General features: G+C 36.6%; 1 protein-coding gene across 1 annotated transcript in view; it reads left to right on the top strand.

The window, feature by feature from the left end:
• The first annotated feature begins 581 nt into the window (after positions 1–581).
• The window catches only part of LOC107554773 (rab-3A-interacting protein-like), a 36,509-nt gene continuing 29,572 nt past the window's right edge, over positions 582–7,518 (top strand). Inside the window, exons 1-2 of the mRNA XM_016237382.1 lie at positions 582–585; positions 2,333–2,335. The gene's annotated coding sequence lies outside the window, so the exon portion shown is untranslated. The remainder of the gene's footprint in view (positions 586–2,332; positions 2,336–7,518) is intronic.

The raw sequence follows: 7,518 nt of genomic DNA on the forward strand, positions 1-7,518 counted from the left end.
GGAGTGTTGCAAGCTGATTGTGCATAGATAAGATCCCTGAAGTTGCAAAGACTAAAGTCTTAAAACCAAAGAGATATTCTTTATCAAAGTTAAGACTCTGCCACGCCCCCCTAAACCGGCTCGTTCTAATACGCCCCCACATATCTACCTCACTATGTGGAAATATTTTCATAATGCCGCCCAAATGTTCATGCAAAGAAAGAAGGCGTGGTTTCAGTAACCGCAGTTAGTGTTGAAGCAGCATGTCAGGGAGACGCTGTGTGTTTCTAGGCGAAAGCAAAAGCACTTTATTTGGCCTTCCGAAAGTAGATGCATTTAGGAATCTTTAAGATTACTTACAACAGAACAGCAATGCATTTTATGGACGACCGTTTCGTGAACCTAGGAGAGGAGGTCATTCTGACTTTGCTATGACAATCTGGCTCTTCTGAATCAGCTACTGTTTTGTTATTAGTTTAAGTATTTGCTATTGACTGTTCAAATGCAGAGTTTTGCGCATCGTGTGTGTGTGAGAGAGAGAGAGCGAGAGAGAGAGAGAGAGAGAGGCGGGGGGTCACATCACAAACACATACCAGCTTCATCACTGTGTCTGTCACGTGACTCTGTTCCCCTTCCTGGTTCTGTCTTTACATTTATTTTGAAAGATGAAGCTTGCGATTATGGGAAGGGGCGTTACATTTCCGAAGAGTGCTTGCGGTGTTCGGCCAATCACAATGCACTGGGTCAGCTGGCCAATCAGAGCAGACTGCGCTTGTCGGAAGGAGGGACTTTGTAGAAAATGAAGCGTTTGAGAGAGACGGGGCATAAAGGACTTACAATAACGGACAGTATTTGAAAAATAATGTGTTTTTTGAACATTAAAGCATGTCAACATATTCTGTTACACCAAATAACACAAAATAATGATCTTTAAAAAAGCATCATATGACCCCTTTAAGAATACACATGAGAACACAGCAGATCCTAAGTGCTGTTATTGGTGGAGGCTTTCAGACGGATCTGAAGAACCTCAGGCCTGTTCCTGCAGATGTTCAAAGCTAGGCTAATAATGAGGATGTTTATGTGCCAGCAGAGAATCATGTCTTACATTTCATCACAGCTCCTCCATCCATATTTATTACAATTTAGTGTCAAGCTGTTTGCCGTGATGCTTGGGTGTTGTGGATGGTTCTTGTAGCCCACTAGTTAAGCATGGTGCTCGAAACGCTATGGTCATGGGTTCAGTTCCTAGAGAACTCACATGCTGATAGACCATGGCTGCATTGTAAAGCTGCACTAGATAGTGTCGGTCTAATAAATAAATGTAAATAATGACCAGTATAGTAAGGGTTTGTGATTGTCAACTAACCTTTATCTAACAGTTAACCAGTTTATATATGTTTTAATATTTGATTTATGGTTAGTGTGCTGAGCTTAAACTGGCAGACAGTTTGCACCGTTAGGGGCCATTAGCACAGAACAAGTTTTGCACTCAACTGCACTGATTTTCCATTGTTTTCCTATGTAAATATGTGCTAGACAGACAGTTTGACCATTGTGCTTGTTTTGCATCCTTTTTCAGGGTCTCAACACTCAAATTAAAAGACTTAAATTTTTTGTGCAGTTAAAAAAAACTAGATTTTTTTTAAAAATGTATCTGAAGACCCCATTTTGAGAGGGAAAGAGCGCGCGCGGTGATTCACTCACGCTGTTTGTGAAATTATGTCCCACAGAAGGTTTTCAAATTACTTTAAGAGTTATTTAATGAAGAAATAGGAGTTGCACCTCACCTTCAGCGTAATAATTATTTCACCCGCGCCGGACAGAGACTGAGACGGTGCCACTGCATGTCGTGCCACACCTCTCACGGCAGGCACGTGTCATCAGCCGATCAAACATCCCAAAGCGATTATCGGCCGATAGTGATCGGTAGCCGATCAATCGGAGCACCCCTAATTTGGGCCACTGAAAAAATTAATTAAAAATAAAAAACTGCAAATTTAACCAGTTGAATAACAAAAAATTATACTGAATGTAAAGGAAGATTGAGATGTTTTCAGTTGATTAGATGCTCACCAGAACTGATGTGTGATGAGATGCACATTGAGAAATCTGGAAAATTATGAGCGTGTCTTATGGAACACTAGCAATATTAACATATTATGGTGAAAATATAGTTGTACAGATATCATATATTATACAGACATGCTTGTATGAAATCAACAAGACTTCCATTTAAAAGTTTGTGTAAAGTCAGTATTACAGAATACATATCGTTGAAGTGTTTAATTGAGAAGTCACATTATTTGAAGAAAACTATTGCAATTACATTTTTTTTTTTGCTTTGATCCAGATGGTCCAGAGTTTTTGGTTTTGCCTAAAGAGTTATATTTTAGTGCATCACTATTAAACACCTCCTAAACAATGAGTCATATCCAGGATCAAGCCTAATTATACAGTGCTTTCATGAACCCACTGACTAGTCTGCTTTTAATATACTGGCACGTCCCTGGTTGACTAGACATTGCTGCGTGTTACCATGAGGTTGCTAGAGTGTTGGTGGTGATTGCATAGCATATTCCTGTGTGTTTGCTAGGGCATTTAGGGTGATTTACATGCAATTAATGTGGGTCTGTGCAGTTTCTATGTATTTTTTCTCTGTGATCTGTGATATTTTCTTCAACAGACACACAAGCCACATTAACACAGTAACCAACATTAAGCTCCACAACATGTGTTGAGCTGCACACACTCAGACACACAGAAATGTCCACAGACGACAGCATTAATTTAGTCTCAATATTACAAATACTGTCTGTGTCCATCTTCTGGAGGGATAAACTCATATTGTGCAGTCAGACGTAGGTGATTGTGTTCATCCGACATTGGTTACTCAAGAAGATGATCTAATGTCACCCTGTGACAAAACATAAACAGACACTGTTAGTGTGATTTGTACATGCTTCACGGTTGCTACATGTGACAGTACCAGAAGATATGAGGAAAATCAATGGATGGAGGCTACTAACTAACATTTATCTGATAACTTTGACCATTAGTTCATCAGGGGCCAGATTCATGATAATCTTAAAGGGTTAGTTCACCCAAAAATTAAAATTCTGTCATTAATTACTCACCCTCATGTCGTTCTAAATCCGTACAAAAAGTATTCTCGTAGCTTTGTAAAATTATGGTTGAACCCCTGATGTCACATGGATTATTTTACCGATCCCCTTGCTACGTTTCTGGACCTTGATCGTGGTAATTACATTGCTGTCTATGGGAGGGTCAGAGAGCTCTCAGAATTCATCAAAAATATCTTAATTTGTTTTCCGAAGATGAACTTAGGTCTTACGGGTTTGTAATGACAAGAGGGTGAGTACTTAATGACAGAATTTTTATTTTTGGGTGAACTAACCCTTTAAGAAAGAAGTTAAGAGATTTCTTATGCTAAATTCTTAGAAGTTTGTAAGAACTTCCTAGGTTCAATTTAATATTTTCTTAAGAACATCTTATTTTTTCTCAAGAAGAAATTTACAGGCTTCAGGGTTCGTATGGGTGCTTGAAATGCTTGGTTGTTTCAAGCTTGAAATGCTTGAGAATTCTTAGAAGTTTGTAAGAACTTCCTAGGTTCAATTTAATATTTTCTTAAGAACATCTTATTTTTTTCTCAAGAAGAAATTTACAGGCTTCAGGGTTCGTATGGGTGCTTGAAATGCTTGGTTGTTTCAAGCTTGAAATGCTTGAATTTTAACGTAGTGTTTTCAAGGTTTGAAAAGTGTTTGCATTTTGGAAAAAGTGTTTGAAACTGCTCAAAATTGCAATTGCATTGGTTTTTATAATAATTTGCTTTACTGAATAACGTTAGTTCACTTTCTAGACAAAATGTGTGCTATCTGTCTGTCTGTATTGACGAGCAGAGCGGGAGATAAAAACATGTCAGGAGGTTGCTGCTTCAGTCAGCGTTGGCTTGAAAACGACAAACACAAATTATGGTTAAAAAAGGGTGTTTTTATATCAATGCATCTCTGACATGAATCGATTGCCTTGAGAGAAGTTTCAATGGCATTATCGTTTCATCTCACTAACGTTTAATGTCTGATAAAGTAGCGTTTGTGAGCCAGCACTGCATTTTTTGTACAGCCATTACTGGAGAAACCACTGTGGCTATACTGTGTGCTATCTGTCTGTCTGTATTGACGAGCAGAGCGGGAGATAAAAACATGTCAGGAGGTTGCTGCTTCAGTCAGCGTTGGCTTGAAAATGACAAACACAAATTATGGTTAAAAAAGGGTGTTTTTATATCAATGCATCTCTGACATGAATCGATTGCCTTGAGAGAAGTTTCAATGGCATTATCGTTTCATCTCACTAACGTTTAATGTCTGATAAAGTAGCGTTTGTGAGCCAGCACTGCATTTTTTGTACAGCCATTACTGGAGAAACCACTGTATTCATGCATTTCCAAGAGTGGAGACAGAACCTCATATTTTAGCTTTTAAACTATGTTTAAGAAAAAAAAGGAAAGGGATGAGTCAAAAGTGTAAATAATTATTTTAAAGTACACACATCTTACTGTCTAAATGTTTTAGATTTTTGAAGGCACATTAGCTTTTTGTTCTGAACAAAAACAGCAGACAGGCTTATTGAGAATGAAAATTCTTTAAACTTTTGACTTGTTCCTTCTTTATTTAAAAAAAATAATAAATTTAAAGGCTGAGGCTTGTTAATTTGAGGTTTGTCAATTTATACAACTCTTTCTATTTGTGAAAACCTGTATTTGAACTGCAAATCATGTCTTTTGAAGTCATTTTATGGTTTAATGTTACAATAGACATTGCCCTACCCCACTCATACAGTATTTATTTGATTTTTGTAGGGTAAAAAACCTTAAATATTATTTTAAAAATCTTGCAGATACCCTGTAAATTCTTTCTTTCTTTCTTTCTTTTTTTGTTATATAACTTATATACTGTAAGTTGGCTATTTATATTATGCAATGCTATATGCTGTCCAGACTGGTGGTTTTTAATAGCACAATAACATCTGATTTAAAGTAAACAAAAAAAAAACTCAAGTGTGTTCGTGTGTAAACATGTAATTTACCACAGTTTAAAGTGCTGGAAAAGCCTGAAAAATGCACCTTGAAAGTGCTTGAAAAGTGCTTGAATTTGAATTTGGAAAAGGTGTAAGAACCTTGAGGCTTTGGTGTTATCTGAATGCATGGCGCTCTTGCCGAAAACTTGTGATCAATGAAAAACTCATATTTTTGGGCTGCCTACAGATTACCATAATAATAATAGTAATAAGCACATAAACTATGTTCATTGCTTTGCTACTAACGTGACCAGAGTCGACTAATCGTGGTTTTTAATGATGCTGTAGTTTTAAAGAGCCTGTTTTAAGATGGAGCAGACTTTTGGATACATTTGCTGTCTTTTTACACTCTTTCTAGAGTGAGTATGTCTTCCTGTATCAGTGTGCGTGCAGTGCACGCTGCAAAACACGTCCTGTGTATGGAAGCTCAGTTATGTTGCAGATATAAAATTAAAAACATGGTTCCTATTTGACCTTAACACAACATTATGTGACATTGTTTACAAGCTGTTTCACTGACGTCTTTCAGAGATTGAAAGACTGATTGATCGATTGAGACATGATATGGATTTTGTTATGGGAGGTGTACTGAATCTTTCAACGTACCTTCTGATGTTCATTCATATATTTGGTGCTGTGTAACTAGTAGTATTGTGATTTAGTTTTCTTATTGCGATTTATTGGATGGGATGCACGTTACAGTGTTCTGTTCATTCTTGAGTCTGTTTATCCATACTCTTGATAAATAAATGCATAATTTAGCCTATATACTTGTCCTTTAAGTTCATGATTAAAAATGACAAGGTGGAAAAAAAAAAACTAGTAATGTCTTGTTATCATTAACATATGGAAATTAAAATGATGGGTAATAGGGCTGTGTATCACCAGCAAATTGACGATACGATACGTATCACGATACAGAGGCTACAATACGTATCACGATACAGGACTGCACTGAATTTCACTTCAGAAGAATTTAGTAAAACAGCTGTTTATTAAACACTGCATACCATAGGGCCGTTGCTAACTATTGGCATAACAGGCACTTGACCTTTGCATTATGAAGGGCCACTATAACTGTACCACAGTACAATAGCCTACAGGTAATGGCATATGTTTCATGTTTACATTGTGCACTCCCCACCCTACAATATTCTGATTGTTTGCATCTTGTTTTTAAGCCCATATATAATAATGTACTCGTTCTAATAAATTTATATTGTAATGTACTCATTCTAATATATTAAAATCATCTTAACATTGCGGGTAGGTTATCATTGCACAAATCAACACACTCTCTACGTTTAAAAAATAATTAGAAGAGTTATAAACTAATGCGCTGTCTTCACTGTAGCTCACGCACACACGTTTAGTCAGGTCACTCTGTGTGTGCGCACAGACATTCTTTAGACAAACTTTTTAGCGCTTCCCCGCAATTTTATCAATAAAATAGCTTAATCGGCAGTGGTGGAAAGAGTACTGAAAAAATATACTCAAGTAAAAGTACCATTACCTTCCAAAAAATATAGTGTGAGTAGAGTAAAAGTACTTGTCCAAAAAACTACTTGAGTAAGAGTAAAGGAGTAGCCTATTTAAAAGTGCTCCTGAGTATTGAGTAGTGAGTACTGAGCTGTGGATTCTACCCTCATAATAAACGCTGTACACTGCAATTGATACATTTTAAAAACGTTGTACATTCTGTAATTCACATTATCTTATTTGTCATAAAGAATGAAGAGTATCTATCATCCAGCAGTTTTAAACTCTTTAAAATACATCAAAACAGCACGGAAACAGTATTCAGTTGAAGAAAAGACGAAAGTTATTCTCAGTACAATCATCCCCATTTAAATCATAAAGTTTGAAAAAATAGATTTAAAATCATGTGTAAGGCCACTGAGACAGCATGCTGTTGTTGCACATAAAATATTAATGTTTAGGACAGTTCAAATACAAACACCATGAGAAACTCATAGTTCAGCATCACACACCATGATATGGGTTAAAATGAGAGCCCATTTCTCTCCAAAACGGTGCCAGTTTTAGCGTTTTGCAATAAAGAGATAAAAATAACAACTTGATAATTTGTTACAATTTTAACATAAATGCACATTGTTCTAGAAGGATGGCATCATGCCATACCTTTTACACATTTACTCGAATTGTTATGCTGATAATACAATTTGTAAGGAAAAATACATTAAATAGCGAAGTATTTCTGGGGAAACTTTTTCAAAGGAAAACACACACACACACACACACACGTCCCTTTGCTGAGCCGCGGCGGTCTCGGTGAATCAGCAGCATCCACAACTGAACGGAACAAAAAGTGTTGAACTTGAAAAAAATGTTTGCGCGAGTGCACTTGCTAAATGAAGGCGGATTGTATAAAATGGGTTAAAAAAAAAAGTTTATTAACGAGCTGCAGTTTTATTACATCAC

Source organism: Sinocyclocheilus grahami, unplaced genomic scaffold, assembly GCF_001515645.1.
Source record: "Sinocyclocheilus grahami isolate Dianchi unplaced genomic scaffold, SAMN03320097.WGS_v1.1 scaffold512.1, whole genome shotgun sequence".
Taxonomy (NCBI): Eukaryota; Metazoa; Chordata; class Actinopteri; order Cypriniformes; family Cyprinidae; genus Sinocyclocheilus; species Sinocyclocheilus grahami.